This window comes from Heterocephalus glaber, unplaced genomic scaffold (assembly GCF_053883595.1).
Source record: "Heterocephalus glaber isolate CG9 unplaced genomic scaffold, H.glaber_assembly_v1.0 deba00001472, whole genome shotgun sequence".
In the NCBI taxonomy this organism is placed as follows: domain Eukaryota; kingdom Metazoa; phylum Chordata; class Mammalia; order Rodentia; family Bathyergidae; genus Heterocephalus; species Heterocephalus glaber.
Window position 1 is genome coordinate 98,440,733 of NW_028258315.1, and position 17,466 is coordinate 98,458,198.

Below are 17,466 nucleotides of genomic sequence, written 5' to 3' on the forward strand. Positions count from 1 at the left end.
TTACACATCTCCCTTTGGCTAGGACTTAGTTAAATGACAATCCCTGGCAGAAATCAGGGCTGGGAGACAGTGTCTTTATTCTCAGTGTGTATGCCAGACAACAATTGGGAGGTTACATTTTTAAGGAAGAAAAAAACGAGGGATGTAAGGACAACCAGCAGCAACTGTCATATTGTGGAGTCTTTCTTTCTCGAGCTATATAGGTGTATGTGTATCTATATACATGTATATGTATATAATATACTTGTATATATCTTAAATCTTTTAATTTTTATTGAAATATATAATTATACACTCATTTATAGTAGAAAAGGGGTTTTGCACAAGTTTTACTGATTAGAGTACAGTGGACTTTCAAGTTATGACCAGCTTGACAGACAAACAACTTGGGTTATGACTGGAATTTTAGTTTTAACTTAGGACCAAAGTCTTGAGTTATGACCTGAATGCCAGCCACTTGTGCTTCCAGAGGGTCTCAGATACAAATTTTTTTTTTTTTTTTGGTTCCGGGGATCAAACTCCAGACCTTGCGCTTGCGAGACAGGCTGCTGAATCACTGAGCTAAATCCCTGGCCCTCTCAGATACAGAGTTAACCCTTAAAGAGTGCTGACAGGAACATGACAGCATCCTTTCCAGTGTGGGGTTCACTGAGAAATCCTGGGCCAGTGTCTCTCTAAGGACCCTGAGATCTGCCTGTGTACAGGAGAGAGACTTTGAAGGCTGTGTGGAGGAGCCTGAGCCTTCAACTGACCACCTTGAGTTACAACCAGCCCTCGGGAATGAATTGTGTTCTTAAGTCAAGGGTCCACTGTATCTTATAGTTCTTGCATGAAACACACCTATAATGCATTTCTTCAATTTCCAGTTCAGGGCTTGTTTTGCTGTGTTTTGTTTTTGAGCAGTATCAAAACTTAAAGACACTGTCAAAAAAAAAATCTAAATACTTTTATAGTTTCTGCTTCAATCCTAATCTTTTATAGTTGTTTTGTGTAAACCCTAATTTCACTCTTGTGTGTGTGTCAGCATTCATTTTTGAGTCATTTCCAAGTATTCAGCTTAGTTTCCACAGCAGTAGCAATTCTTTCTTCTTTTTGCCCTCAGATTTCATGTACAGATGTAACTTACACAATTACAGCTGCAGGTATAACCAGCACACACGGATTTAGGGACAAACAGCTCACTGTTGGCAAATCCACAAATCCACAGCTCGGGGAATCTGGAAAAGGACCTCCTGCCTGATGTTCCACTGAGGGAGTGGAGGTGTTTGGTCTCTGGCAAGAGACCGGACATGGACCTCTGTTCTCTTGAATTTCATCTCCCAAAAGTCTCCATGGCTGGCTATTTCCACTGTAAAGTTCACCAATGCGATCACCGTGTGTCCATGACAATTTTACAATCTCCCTCAATTTATAAATGAGGGAAACTTAGGTCCAGAGAAGTAGGTTTCCAAACTTCAGAATATACTAAGCACTTTCCCAAGAAGGTTACTTCTAGTTTCCTGATCAGATGTGCCTACATTTAAGGGAGTCCCCCTTCGGCTTGTACATCAATAGCTTTGGCGTCCAGTTGGGCAGTTTGGGGAGTTTGTGACAGGAGGGGTCTGTACAAAGACCCTTTGATAAGGTTCCCTAAGGGAGAACTCCACTGAAGGCATCAGCCAAGGGAGGCCGTCCACAGCCTCTCTCTGTAGCCAACCTGAAGTTGACACAGAACCAACATGTCGTGGTCCAGTCCTCGGGTGTATCCTTTGGGTGCACACGTCCCAGAACTTCAGCAACGTGGTGTCCCACTGGCAAGTGTGACTGCTGGCAGGCATTTAATGAAAGCACTGTGATTTCATGCTTGGGAAAATACCTGGTTGTGTGGAAACTGTGCTCACGGTCCTTCAGAGCCGTTGTGTCATGCGCACGTATCACACCAGAGCATGTGCTCCGCCTCTGAGCGCGGAGGACTCAGGCGTCTGGGGACGTCCAAGAAGAACGCAGGTCTTTTCTCCCGCCAGTGACTCTATGAAACTACCTGATAACACAATTTCTCAGTCTTTGTTCCCACAGGCCAGCACCCAGGAGTGCTCCCTCCTCACACTGCGTCCGTGGCGGCCTGGCTTTAGGAGATCTCCAGCTTATCCGGTTGTCTGGGAATTGGTGACGGGCTCCTTTCACCTTGAGGAGGCCCAAGTTTGGAGGCAAGAGGTCAGCACGGGATCTCCGTGTCCTCTCAGGCCTGGGGCGCGTGTGGCCATGAGGAGCGGGATGGCCATGTTTCTCAGGCTCTGGAGCGGAACAATTTGCGAGCTATGTCCCAGCGGTGGGGATCTGGGATAATTTCCACATTTTCTTCTAAATCCCGCTAACAGCAGCACTTTGAGTAGATTCATTTATTTGAAATTAATTTTGGTCAAATTGCTGTGTAATAATAAATGTGTGATATATACAGTTTGGAAAAGCCAGGGAAGTTATTTCCGGAAAAGGGAAATAGTGTAACTCAGTCACTGAATACAAACACTCTTAGTATTAGGGTGATTTCCTTATAGTCTGTTTGCTTCACCGAACGATTCCTAGATTGTTAGATCCCTGCTAAAATAAATCATTACAAATTCAGTGGCATAAAATGATGGGAACTTAGTCCTGTCCAATCTCTGAAGGCTAAAAGCCCAAAAGCAAGGTATCAGCAGGGCTGGTTATGCTGGAGGCCCAAGGACGAATCTACCCACAACTCCTTCCTGGCTCCCAATGGCAACTGGCAGTGCCTGGTGTCTCATCGCGTGGCTTTCTCCCTGTGGCTGGGCTCTTCCCCTTCCCTGTGAGGTTTTGTCATTGGATTTAGACCCACCTAATCCGGGATGATCTCATTGCCAGAGCTTTAATTTAATTATATCTGCAAAACTCCGGTCTTCGAGAGGGAACACGATATTCAACCCACTATAATAGCTATGTGATGAACCACATGCCGTTTTGTTTCTGAAGCTTTGTGCCCAGCAGTAGCTTTCTAAATGTGTCATTTGTAAAGCTACACTGGCACGAGATGGCTGGGCCTTGAATCTGAGGCAACTCTGAGGAATGTGCTTTACTTGATTTTTCTAGGCACAGCTGAACTTGGGAAGGGTTGCTCAAGCTGCTATCTGTGCAGGAATTCTGTGGTGGAATCTGCAGCTCACGCTGATGAATCCGGCAGCCTCAGTCAGTTGACCCCCAGGTCACCCTACCAAGTCCATCCATCTTCCTCTAGTGTGCGGGCCTTGCCATGGGGAAGGGGTAGGAAATGAACCGGTAGTGTGTAGACAGAGCGCTTGGCCTCAGGCCTTTTAATTAAGGTCATACAATTGGTTCTCTTTCAAAGGGAAAAAATGGGCTTTCTTAGAAAAGGCAATCTTTAATAATATCAGGAATGAATTCCATCACCACGAAGTCCTGTGGAGCCAGCCTCTTACCACCCACCCCACCCACCCACATCCCTACAAAGACAGCCCCAGAAAATGGTGTCAGTGGCCTCCCTACTGTTTGATTTCTTTTCATTCTGGTGGGAAGGTATCTAGGCTTATAAGAATAAATGATTTAAAGTAAAATGAAAACAATTATTATTTCATCATTGTCATTACAGAATTAGTGATCATTAACTGCACCGTGACAATGTGCAGGAAACATTGTATTCTAAGCACATTCCCATCACGTCTTAGGTAAGACTTACAACCATTTATGAGGTGGACACCGTTATCCAGAGTGTTTGAGCTGTGCCTTGGCTGGTCCCACTCTCCATCTGACAAAAGAACCTGAAGACAGTGTTTTAAAATTAATTAAGTTTAGTGGTACTTTTTAGGTATACACCACAATCACATCCATCACAGGGAATTTGTACCCATACGTGATATATCTTCATTTTTATTTTTTCCATTCCCCTATTGTCCCTTCAACCCCTCTTCTCCTCATTTACAAAAGCTTTGTTTCTATTTTTTCCTGCTTTTCTCATTTTTTCCCTTCCCTTCCTTCCTTTCCCCCCACCCTAGTTCCCCCTGAAGATCATTTTATTAAACCCCATAATCTCTAAGTGGTAAGGAAGAAGAGATAAGAATAAAAGAAAGCCCAAGAAAAATGTTCTTTCTAATCTAAACTCCTTAACCTTCAACACCAGTACCTTCTATCTGAGTCAGTGCTGCTGTCACCAGGTTGTATATGACTTGGTCACATGGTGTACACAGTGTGTTTGTGTTGCAACTGAAACCATCAGATCTCTGACTCTGAAAGTTTGAGCTCCTGACCACTGAGGGGCTGCTCAAACTCTAAACCAGTGGTCTTCGCATTTTTTTTTTTTTTTTTTGGTACCAGAGATCAAACTCGGGTCCTGTGCTTGGAGGGCAGGTGGGCTTCACATTTGAATAGGCATCAGAATCATCTGGGGCTGCCCGTGCACCCTGACACTTTCCTGCTGATGGGCTTTCGGCTGGGGCTTAGAATTGGACAGTTCCAGGGTGGCACTGGCCTGGGAATGCAATTTGAAAAACGTATCAACTCCAACCCAGTCCCCCAGGACCTGACGGACACATCAGGGAGACCAGAAAAGCAGGTGAACATGCCTGGCCAGGGTTGGTCCAGTCCAGCAGTCTATAGCTTTCTGTGACGCACGCGTCAGATTGCTGTTCACCAATCAATGGGCACTGGCATTGAAGGCCGAGGGGTTTAGACTAGGATGAGAGTTTGCTTGAGTTTTGGTTTATTCTTCTCACTTCCTCTTTCCCATCACTTAAGAAATCACAGAGTTTTACACAGTGGTCTTCAGGATCTTTCACCAAATGGAAAGTAGAACCAGCCAAGATGTAACTCCATGAAAACCATTGAAAATTAAAGATCTAGCCCTTCCCAGATATTAAAATGTGTTTAAGGCCACAGAAGTCAAACTAGTCCTGCAGGAGGTGTGGAGAGATACCTGGAACAGTGACAACGTCTGCAACACTGGGTCCACGTCATTACGGGACAAGGCACATGAGCAAGGTGGCAGTTAGAAGCAGTGGACAAGAGGTTCAGTAAATGGTGCTGAGACAAACAAGCAACTTTCCATTTGGAATAAAAGCAGATGAATCCAGAACTTAAAAATTATTTACCTTTTGTTATGGCTGAATCCTTTTACTAATGAAAAGTAAAGGGCATATCTAAATGCAAACATACTCTTTTCTCTCCCCTCACTTCTGGCCCCCGTCCACACCAGCACCGTGCTCTTCCGGGTGGCCAGCACCCTCTCCTCTCTGGGTGCCTGTGCCTGCAGCACCTCTTCCAGACATCTGCACGGTGTGCTCTTGGCCCCTACTCCAGTGTCCACCCTTTCCTCTCTGCCCCGGGGCCATCCTGCAGTCCCAGGGTGCTCACCCGCCTCCTCACACTGCTTCTCATTTCCATTCTCCGGGCCACTCATCATTATCTGACATTATATTGTAGTCTAATGGATTGTTTGCTTGTCACGCTGCCCTGGGATTAATTGCTTCAGCTGCATAAGAATGTAAACTTTATGAGGATATTTTGTTCTATGCCTCTTTTGTTCAATTCCCCAACACCCAGAAAAATATTTGATGCCTAGCAAAAATCCTGATAGAATGTACTTACTGAGCGAATAAATGGATGCATGTCACGAAACTCAGAAGTTACGAAAGATTTTCACATGAACAATTTTTAAATTGTCAAAGGATAAATTGAGAGAATTATTTGGATTATGTGTGACATACAGAGGGCTAATTTTTTTAAAAAATATGAAAACAGTTCAAATGAGAAAAATAAGCCCAAAACAACTCAGTAGGAAAGGGTCTCAGCAGGCAGGGGTGCAAGAAGGTATCATTTGTTTTCTAATGAGGATGTTCCCATTTCTAACATTTCTGTTCACCGGGGAGTCCAGCCGAAATACCTATCAGATAATATGTTCTTGTAGCATGATAAACTGCGTTCAATGAACTCTGCCATCTCTTTTTATAGAAATTTTTAAAGAGAATGCATACTCTCATGTTTTAAGGTAAACTTGGCTCATTTCTGTCAAAATCTAAAAACCTGTTCAGGCTCCTCAGGATTTGGAATTGCCCATGGGTGTGAACGAGAGAGACAGTCAATACCACGATCCAAGAGATAAGAAGAAAACAGTTACAAAACTACATCTACGCTACAACCTCAACAGTCACCTCTCTCTCTAGAGACCGACGTGTCTGGGCACCCGTGGGTACTTTCCTGCTTTTCTTGTCAACGACAACTCAGTGTGGCGGGCAGGGTGTCAGCCTTCTATAGTCTGGGAGACAGAGCCTGCCTCAAATGCCAATGGCACCCTGCCACCCAGGGAAAACCGGGGATCTAGAAATCCAGCTGCACTGGAGGCTGGTTCTCACAAGGTGGCACCTTCCAGACGCCTCAGTGAACACATCACACCCTGTGATTTGATAGCCATTTCACCTCTGAGGCCCCAGCCCCAAAGCAACCCTTAGTTCAGGGCTTTTCAGATGCTGCTCACTGCGATCCCTGCTCAGCCCTCGCCCTCAGACTCTGAGAACAGAAGACTGTTTTCCCCAAGCTGCACATTTATATTTGGACCCAGAAAGTCAAAATGCCCACACTAAACCTTCTCTTGGTTAAAAGGTTTATAATCTTGAGCCCCAAAGACCTGGTTTCAAATTCTAACCGCCCTGCTTGATATACCTGACAAAACTGTCTTGAGTCTGACAGGGAGCAATCATACAAGGAGCCAAGTACACAGCAGGGCTCAAGAATTTTAGCTGCTTCCCCATGGTCCTTCCCAGACAGGGAGGACGAGGCTGCTGGGATGGCTTTGCTCCACACAGCTGTCCCTGTCAGGCAGGGACTCTATTCCAGTCTAACATTCATCTCCTCCTCCCTGTCGTGAGCACTGTATGAACTCTGCTTTCATTCAAATCAGAACGTAGAAAATCAGATGTCTACAGTGGCCAGCCAGTATGTAAATGAGCTAGGCAGGCCTGTTTTAAGACTGGGGAACAGTGGGGACTGAAAAGTTCAACACACAGGTTCCACTGTATCCATCAACTTTTCTGTTGCTGGACAGAATACCTGATTCCACCAACTTAAAGGCAAAGGCGCATACAGCCCACATTTTCAGAGGATTCAGTTCATGTCCAGCTGGCTCCAAGGCAGGAGCGTGATGGCAGAAGGGTGTGGTAGAGCAAAGCTGCTCAGTTTGTAGCATCCGGGAAGCAGAGCAGAGGAACAGGCCAGAGAGGAAAGGCTGAGGGAGCAGATACAGACCCCAAAGTCATGCCTCTCTGAACCCCCCGGCGGTGTGCCCCTCCAATCCCCTAGGGGGCTCCCAAGCCAACCAGGTTGATAATTGATTTTACCTGTCACATCCATCCAAAGGGAAAGAAGAAAGGTGAGACCAGGGTCTCTCAGAGAAATATTTTCAGTCTCTCAGAGAAAGTCCAAATTAGTATTTTTACACAAATTCTCAAATGTTGACAACAAACTCAAAATTTAAGTCCTACCAATGCTATGTGCAATGCTACCAAAATGTGCACACAGACCAGATCAGGATTTGCCAAGGTCTGAGATCAGGTCCCAGGATTACATAAACACCTCATCCTCTGTGCCTCTGGAGACGGACCTTCTTCCTGAGGGCTTCTGACCGAGTAATGGGACACAGATGTTTAGCGTGGCACCAAGCCACAGGGACTCACTGAGCAGGAGAGGGTGGAGTTCCACGGTGTGGGCACACGTCTTCATGGTTCTGCTGGGGGCACACAGGGGCCCCCACCCCAAGGCTCGCTTTTGTGTATACTGACTCCCGGGGCAGAGTTTGAAATTATCTTCCTCCTATAGTTTGCAAACTGTTATTTGGTTTTGTTTTGTGGTACCAGGAACTGAACCCAGGGCCTTCACACTCAGCCACATCCCTAGGCTTTTTTATTATTTACTAGGAGACAGAGACTCATTAAATTGCTAATTTCCTGGCTAGGCTCAAACTTGCAGTCCTCCTACCTCAGGCTCCCAGAGCACTGGGATGACAGGCGTGTGCCACTGCACCCAGCTTGCAAACTGGTTTTTACGCACACTGTATGCATGATTCACTTAAGCAAGTAGACTGTGAGAGTACAGGGTCCAATTCTGCCAAACTGCTTTTCACCTGAAATGTATCTGCCACTGAGTGGGGTGTGCCATGTGATATGAATCTGCTATTCCATGTCTCTTCTGTGCTTGGTCCATGAGACAAAAATCATCATTCCCACGTAGCCAGTGAAGGGCTTTGGCTCACAGTGGGGAAGAGGATTTTATCTCTCCTCCAATCTAACTTCCCAGGGTTTTGAGCCCCGATCTTCTTACTTCTCATCCAGTCCTGTTCCACTGAACCATCACCAAACCCAAGGGGTCACTGGCCCCGACAGCAGGAAGCACATTTCGTGCACTGTCCGTTCAATCCTCACAGCACCCTCACCAGACAAGTGATACTGTCCCCATTTTACTGGTGAGAAAATCAAGTGCAGAATGGTGAAGGCGCTTGCCCAGCAACATTCAGCCAGTAAAAGCAGAGACCAGGCTGCATCCAGCCTTCTGTCTGGAAAGCTGTCCCTGTAAGCACCAGCTGTAGCGCTCCCTCAGAGCCCCTCCCAGGACTCACAGCACCTTTCACAATACTAGGTGGAAAGAGACACTTCTCCCCAGAGGTCCCCCCAGGCCTCCTTGGATGCAGCAGGTAGACGTCTTCCCTTCAATCTCACAAGGCTGGGCGACCTGGGACTCTCTCCCATGAAGGGTGACCCCTCTCTCCCTAGGGAAATCCCTCTGGCGTACTCGTTGCAGGCAGGGTCAAAGGATAATCTTTGAGCTTTCCAAACCAAGAGTCCGCACCATTATACATTTATTAGCCTTGCCTTCCTCCTACCGCCCCTAACATACAGAGGCATCAGGGTGCACCATAACCTTCCAACAGAATGTGGGCATCACATTCGGGATTACAGACAAATGCAATTTATTTTGAAAAACAAAAATGACTGCATCGGAGCTCTGTTTGCTCATTAATCATCAGGAACAAATTGTCACTTGGGTTGAGTAAACAAGGAGTAATTAGCCAGGGTGCTGAGCAAGCTGAGATGTTTCAATATTGTGGCCAAAAGGGCACACAAAATGCACTCAAATATTTAAAGAATTGAGGTGGGAAATTGGCACCATCTTTTCCAAGGACAATTTGGCAAGAGCTGTTAAATTTTTAAATGTTCATGTCCTCTGACCTAGCAATTCCAATTATGGCACAGGAATATAAAATTGGGAAACACAATGGGGATGTCACAACATAAGAAAAGTGACTAGCTTATAGTGTATAAAAGAAACATGGAAAACAACCAATATGGGGATGAATAGAGCAGTTTTTCCCTATAATAATCCATACGATGAATTCTAAAAGCTAATAAATGTATTAGCCCTTTTGCCCTTTTACATACTCACACGGAAAGACATTCAAAAAGGCTTTGTATGTACGAAGAAAAGCAAGCTGTAAAGAATACCTAGAATGTACACTTTCTGTAAAGTAATGTTAATAAATAATAATTTGGATATACCTGAGGAGATAATTGCAAAGCCATAAACAACATACATCTCTGGCTCAGGGATTAGCAAACTGATTCTGGACAGGCAGTGGAACCACTGAGCTAAATCCCTGGCCCAATTACAACCTTTCTTTTTTGTTTTGGACCAGGGATCGAACTCGGGTCCTTGCACTTGCTGGACAGGCAGTGGAACCACTGAGCTAAATCCCCAGCCCTGCAAACTGATTCTGTACAGGACTAGGCAGTAAATCCTTTGGGTTCTTTGAGCCTTAGAGGTATTGCAATCACTGAACCTGCCGTTGCAAAGGCAGCTTCAGATGCTCCTCCGTGAATGAGTGTGGCTATGTGCCAATAGAAAGTTCTTTATGAGGCTGACCATTCCATCAGTAAGATAGAGCAGATCCCGGGGAGCAGCTGTGTGGCCCAGACTGGTGCGGCTGCAGGTGGATCCCAGCCAGTACTCCTCCCTGACCCCAGAGGCTCCTGCACACCCACCCAAGCCAAAGGCCCATCCAAAAAAGAACTGCACAGGTGCACAAGCTTTATTCAGAGGCCTGCCATTCCATTGGCACAGCCAAGGAACCACCTGAAAAAGAGCTACACAGGTGCACAAGCAACAGCCAGAGGCTCACCTCAATACCATTGATAAGTGAATGGAGACCCTAGCAAGAAGCCTGCACAGACAAGAGGAACTGGGGTGCACAGCCCCCAGCCAAAGGCCCTCCCAGACAACAGCTACACAGGGGGCCCAGCAAAAGGCACACCTAGTTACTATCCCAAGTGTGCACAGGCCCCAGCCAGAAGCCAGCCAAACAACAAGTCAGCTCAGGGATGCAGAAAGCCACCAGAATAAACCCAGGAGTTGGTGAACTGGTGGGCAGCAGAGTAAAGGCTGCTTGGTGGCTTGCTGAGAATTCAAGACCAGTGGGTGAGCAAAAAGTTGCCTCAACAAAAGCACAGCAGGGTGCATCTGTTGAAATGAGAAGACACTTTAACAAGTCTCAAAATCAGACTTCCAGATCACCTAAGGCAACCCCAAAGGGAAACGAGATGGAACAATCTGACACTCAACCACCTGGATTCCCTTAACTGGCAACAAAAGAAGATCTAGAAAAAATGAAATCAGAAATAATTTCTCAGATAACAGCAGAGATGGTGCCCATAGTACATGACGTGATTAATAAATCCACAGCAGACACAGATAAAAAAAATAGAGGAGCTAAGAAACATGATGGAATCCCAACATAGGGAACAAATGGAATCCGTAAAACAGATGCAAACAGATTTCCAGAAGATTTAAAACTCCATTGAAAGTTTATGCAGCAGAATGAGCCAATGCTGTCTATGGCCATACCACCCTGAACACACCCGATCTCATCTGATCTAGGAAGCTAAGTAGGGTCAGGCCTGGTTAGTACTTGGATGGGAGAATGAGCCAATGTAAGGATAGAATTTCAGATATAGAAGATAGGATTGCAATTAGTGACCAGGAAAAGAAAAATTTCTTAAAAATAATAGGGGATGACCAAGATGGCGCTGAAGGTGAAGAAGGAAGCTCCTGCCCCTCGCAAAGCTGAAGCCAAAGCAAAAGCTTTGAAAGCCAAGAAAGCAGTTTTGAAAGGCATCCACAGCCACAAAAAGAAGAAAATCTGCATGTCACCTACCTTCCGCCATTCCAAGACACTGCAGCTCCAGCAGCAGCCAAAATACACTCAGAAAAGTGCCCCCAGGAGAAACAAGCTTGACTACTATGCCATCATCAAGTTCCCACTGACCACAGAGTCAGCCATGAAGAAGATAGAGGACAACAACATGTATTCACTGTGGATGTCAAGGCCAACAAGGACCAGATCAAACAAGCTGTGAGGAAGCTCTATGATGTTGATGTGGTCAAGGTCAATACCCTAATCAGGCCTGATGGAGAGAAGAAGGCATATGTTCGACTGGCTCCTGATTATGATGCTTTGGATGTTGCCAACAAAACTGGGATCATCTAAACTGAGTCCAGCTGGCTAATTCTAAATACATATTATTTTCACCATAAAAAAAAAAAATAGTAAGGGACCACAAGAAATCAATCCAGCAGCTGCTAGATGATGCAAAGAAGAATAACATCAGACTGATTGGAGTCAATGAGGAAACAGGAGAGAGTGCAGATGACATAAAAAATCTGTTCACGGAAGTAATGGCAGAAAACTTCCTAGATAGGAGAAAAGAACTTGACATACAGATAAGTGAGGCATATAGGACTCCAATAAGGCATGATCAAAAAAAATCTACACATAGGCATATAATAGTTAAGATTCCAGAAACCCAACAGAAAAACAAAATTCTCCAAGCAGTTAGAGAAAAGAAACAAATCACATACAAAGGAAAGCCCATCAAAATCACAGCAGACTTCTCAACACAAACCCACAAGGCAAGAAGAGTATGTAGTGATGTATTTCAAGCTCTAAAGGAAAACAGCCTCCAGCCCAGATTGATGTACCCTGCAAAATTATCTTTCAAAATTGATGGAGAAATAAGATACTTTCATGACAACAGCACCTCAGGAACTTCATGAATACCAAATCAGCACTCCAAAAAATTTTAAACAATATCCTAGGAAAAGATGACAAGGATCAAAACCCCAGGAAGCCCAGTGGAATGAATCTGTTGGGCACAACAAGAAATTAAATGCAAAGGGGGAGAATCCAACAAAAAGAAAAAGTCATGACAATGACAAGTCAATACATATCACTTATAACCATCAATTTTAATGGTCTCAATTCACCAATCCAAAGAAACAGACTGGCAGAATGGGTCAAGAAGCAAGATTCAAAAATATGCTGCATACAAGAAACACACTTAATTCAAAAACAAACTCATAGACTGAAAGATAAAGGGTGGAAAACAATATTCCATGCTACAGAAACCCCCCCAAAAAGCAGGAGTAGCTATCCTCTTTGCATATCAAGTGGATTTCAAACCAACAGTGATTAGGAGAGACAAAGAAGGACATTACATCCTTGTAAAGGGAACAATCCAAGAGGAAGAGATGACAATCATAAATATATATGCACCAAACACTAGTGCACCGAATTATATAAAAGAAATACTAATGGTCATGAAAACTCATATAAGTACTAATACAATAGCAGTGGGGGACCTCAACACCCCACTGTTGCAAATAGATCAACTGGACAAAAAATAAACAACGAAATACTAGAAACTCAAACTCTTGAACAAATTAACTTAACAGATGTTTACACTGGGTTCCACTGCACAAAATCAGAATACACATTCTTTTCAGCTGCACATGGGTCATTCTCTAAAACAGACCACATACTCGTTCATAGAACATGTTTAAGTAGTGCAAAGGAACTGAAGTTATCCCCTGTATATTATCAGACCATAGTGCAATGAAATTGGAGATCAATAGCAAAAGAAACCACAAGAATTTCATAAACACATGGAAACTGAAAAACACACTTCTGAATAACCAATGGGTCACAGAGGAAATTAAAGAAGGCATCAGACAGTTCCTTGAATTAAATGACAATGCCAATACAACACACCGGAATCTATGGGACCCAATGAAAGCAGTCTTCTGAGGGAAATTCATAGCAGTGAATACTCACATTAGGAAAACAGAACAAGCCCAATTAAACAACCTGATGCTGAACCTCAAGCTTCTAGAAAAAGAAGAGCAGGACAAACCCAAAGCTCATACAAGGGAGGAAATTATAAAGATCAGAGCAGAAATCAGTGCAATGAAGACTAAGAGAATGATACAAAAAAATCAATGAAGCCAAGAGTTGGTTCTTTGAAAGAATAAACAAAATTGACAAATCCTTAGCCAACCTCATCCAAAAAAAGGAAAGAAAAGGCCAAAATCCATGCAATTAGGAATGAACAGGGTGAAATTACAATGGACAAAGCAGAAATCCAGAGGATCATCAATACCTGCTTCAATAACCTATACATCAATAAGATGGAAAACACAGAATAAATGGACAGATTTCTAGATACGTGTGAATTACCAAAGTTGAATGAAGGTGACCTAAAAATTCTAAACAATCCAATATCAATCAATGAAATTGAAAATGTAATTGAAAACTTACCAACAAAGAAAAACCTGCGTCCTGATGGGTTCACTGCTAAATTCTACAAGACATATAGAGAGGAACTACTGCCACTACTGTTTAAACTCTTCAATGAAATTGAAAGGGAAGCAATACTCCCAAATTCATTCCTGGAAGCAAGCATCACCTTGATCCCCAAAGCAGAGAAAGACTCAACTGAAAAACAGAACTGTAGGCCAATGTCACTAATGAACATAGAAGCAAAAATCCTTAATAAGATACTAGCAAATAGAATGCAGAAGATCATCAAAAAGATCATACACCCTGACCAAATGGGATTCATCCCAGGGATGTAGGGATGGTTCAACATACACAAATCAATAAATGTAATGCACTATGTTAATAGAGCCAAGGACAAAACCATATGATCATCTCAATAGATGAAAAAAAGCTGGGGATTTAGCTCAGGGGTTCCACCACCTGCCTCACAAGCGCAAGGTCCCAAGTTTGATCCCCAGTACAAAAAAACAAACTACATGCAGAAAAAGCATTTGACAAAATCCATCATGCATTTATGATAAAAAAAACTCTCCAAAAAATTGGAATAGACGGTCTCTACCTCAACCTGATAAAAGCCATCTATGAACAACCAACAGCCAATATCATACTAAATGGTCATAAACTGAAATCCTTCACACTAAAATCAGGAACAAGACAAGGATGTCCACTATCACCACTCCTGTTCAATATAGTTTTGGAAACATTAGGCATAGCAATTACACAAGAGAAAGAAATAAAAGGAATAAAGATAGAAAATGAAGAAGTCAAACTGTCATTTTTTGCAGATGACATAATACTCTATATAGTAGACCCCAAGAACTCCACCAAAAGTCTTCTAGACTTAATAACTAAATTCAGTAAAGTAGCTGGATACAAGATCAACACACACAAATCAATAGCTTTTCTGTACACGAAAAACAGACTCACTGAGAGAGAAATGGGGCAATCAATTCTTTTCACAATAGCATCCAAAAAATTGAAGTACCTAGGAATCAACCTAACAAAAGAAATCAAAAACCTCTACTCTGGAAACTATGGCATTCTGAAAAAAGAGATTGAAGAGGATATCAGAAAATGGAAAGACATCCCTTATTCCTGGGTAGGAAGAATCAACATAGTGAAAATGGTCATACTTCCAAAACTGCTAGATTCAATGCAATCCCAATTGAAATCCCAGTAGCATACTTCACAGACCTGGAGAAAACAATCCAAAAATCCATTTGGAACAAGAAGAGACCTAGGATAGCAAAATCAATACTAGGCAATAAAGACAAGATAGGGGGTTTCACAATCCCCAACTTGAAACTATACTACAAAGCTATTGTGATAAAAACAGCATGGTACTGGAAAAGAAACAGACCTGAGGACCAGTGGAACAGATTAGAAGATGCAGAAACAACTCCAGACACACTCAGCCACCTCATCTTTGACAAAGGAGCCAAACACCCTCACTGGAGGAAAGATAGCCTCTTTAATAAATGGTGCTGGAAAAACTGGGTTTCAACTTGCCAAAGACTAAAACTAGACCTATATCTCTCACCATGCACTAATCTAAAATTGAAATGGATTAAAGATCTGAATATTAAAATAGAAACGCTGAACCGGCTGGAACAGAGGTTAGGTAGAATTCTTGAAGACACTGGTGTAGGAAAAGATTTTATGAACAAAACCTCAATTCCCCTTGAACTAGCACAAACAATCAACAAGTGGGATCTCTTCTTACTAAAAAACACTTCTGCATAGCAAGACAAACCACCAACAATGTGAAGAGACAACCCACAATGTGGGAAAAAATTTCCACCAGCTGTCCCTCAGACAAAGGTCTATTATCTAGAATATATAAAGAACTTTAAAAAAATCAGACCTCCCAAATTTAAAGACCCAATCCAAAAATGGGCATCTGAAATGAACAGACATTTCTCAGACAAAAAAGTAGAAATAGAAAATAAACATAGGAAAAAATGTTCACTATCACTGGTCATTCGAGAGATGCAAATGAAAACAACGCTGAGATTCCACCTCACTCCAGAAAGAATGGCTGCTATCATGAAATCAACCAATAATAAATGCTGGCGGGGCTGTGGGGAAAGAGGAACCCTGCTCCACTGCTGGTGGGAGTGTAGACTGGTGCAACCACTGTGGAAATCAGTATGGAGATACCTCAAAGAACTAGGACTGGAGGTCCCATTTGACCCAGCTATTCCCCTATGGGGTATGTTCCCTAAAGAATTAAAAGAATCATACCACAGTGATATATGTGCACCCAAGTTCATAGCAGCACAGTTTGTGATAGCTAAAACTTGGAAGCAACCCAAATGCCCATCAAATGGAGACTAGATCAAGAAAATGTGGGGTTTTTTAATAAAATGGAGTACTACTCAGCCATAAAAAATGAGAAATTAGAGACATTTATAGCTAAGTGGATGCACATTGAGGCGATACTCTTAAGTGAAATAAATAGGACACACATGTGTAAATGCCAAATAGTTTCTCTAGTGTGAGAAACTGAAAGTGTTAATAAGGACTAAAAGGTATAAAAGATAATGTGAAATAGGAAGAAAAGGGGCAAAAGGGGAAGGGAAGTGGGAGGGGTAGGGGAAAGGAAGGAAGGGAATGGAGTTAATATGAGAAAATGAAAAAATGGAAACAAAGTCTTTGTAAATAGGGAGGATGGTGGGGTTGAAGGGAGGGCAGGGGAAGGGGGAAAATAAGAACCAAGAGAGCATGTAAAGGTGCAAATTTCCAATGATGAATGTCATTACATTGTTTACCTTAAGTGTGCCAACAAAATTAATTTTTAAAAAAGAAAGTCCTTTATGAGCTTTAAAACCAAATTTCTGTGTATTTTTTGTGTTCCTCAAAGTGTTCTTTTCATTTTTCCCAGTCATTAAAAAAACTATTCTTAATTGATCCCCAGTACCAATAATAGTAACAATAATTACTGAATAAGATTTATTTTTTTAAAAAACCATTCTTAGCTACCAGGCACAAGGCAGGCAGCCTGCCAGGTCTGTGGACAGCCCGCTGCACTGTGTGCTGCTCCAGCCAGAAGGCAGCCTTCTCCGCCACGGCCGGGACACGCTTTGCATGTGCACCTTTGCGAGATTTCCCTGTCTTTAACAATACTACTGTGGAATCAGAGGTGATAATGGTACAGCTACATTGGGACCAACTGACACACATGTTCAGAGAGAAACCCTGTAACTGTACTGGGAATTCTATCAAATGGAAATTACCTAGGTGAGCCACGGGCACCATCACAGCTGGCCTTGAGATTCCAGTCGGCAGCCTCTGTTTCTGTCTCTCTCTGTCTCTCTCTCTCTCTCACACACACACACACTCATGTGTGCACACACTCTCCTAGTTTTTCCTTTTCTTGACACATCGGTTGACTAAGACAGTGTTTTTCTCCCTAAGCAAAATAATCAGTGGGAACCCACTTCTTGGTCAAATTCCAATCCACAAGGAAAACCAGGCCGGCATCACCCCAAATTGTGTCCCCAGTCATCCATCACAGGGATCCCAGGGCAGCTCAGGAAAGACGCTTTCTCACAGGCTTGGCTGGCCCAGTGAGCCCTGCTTCTGGAACAGCAGTAGCCAGGGCAAAGCGTGTGGCAGTCGAGGGGCCACTGTCCAGACACAGCTGCCCGCAGATCAGAAGGACCTCACAGAGCCAGCCCTGTGTCCGCCGCTCATGAAAGTGAGGCTGGAGCAGCGTGTTCTGAAGGCCTCATAATGCCGAGCGTGCTCTACCTTTAGCAGCAAAGCCAAGCCAGAAAAGGGATTACAAGGCTCAGAAGCTCAGA

The 17,466-nt window shown here is 43.4% G+C and overlaps 1 protein-coding gene and 1 pseudogene across 3 annotated transcripts in view; one reads left to right on the forward strand and one right to left on the reverse strand.

Moving 5' to 3' along the window:
* Nucleotides 1–17,466, reverse strand: part of Prickle2 (prickle planar cell polarity protein 2) — a 287,253-nt gene that overhangs the window by 264,054 nt on the left and 5,733 nt on the right. The window lies entirely within an intron of this gene.
* Nucleotides 11,067–11,583, forward strand: LOC147826501 (large ribosomal subunit protein uL23 pseudogene; annotated as a pseudogene).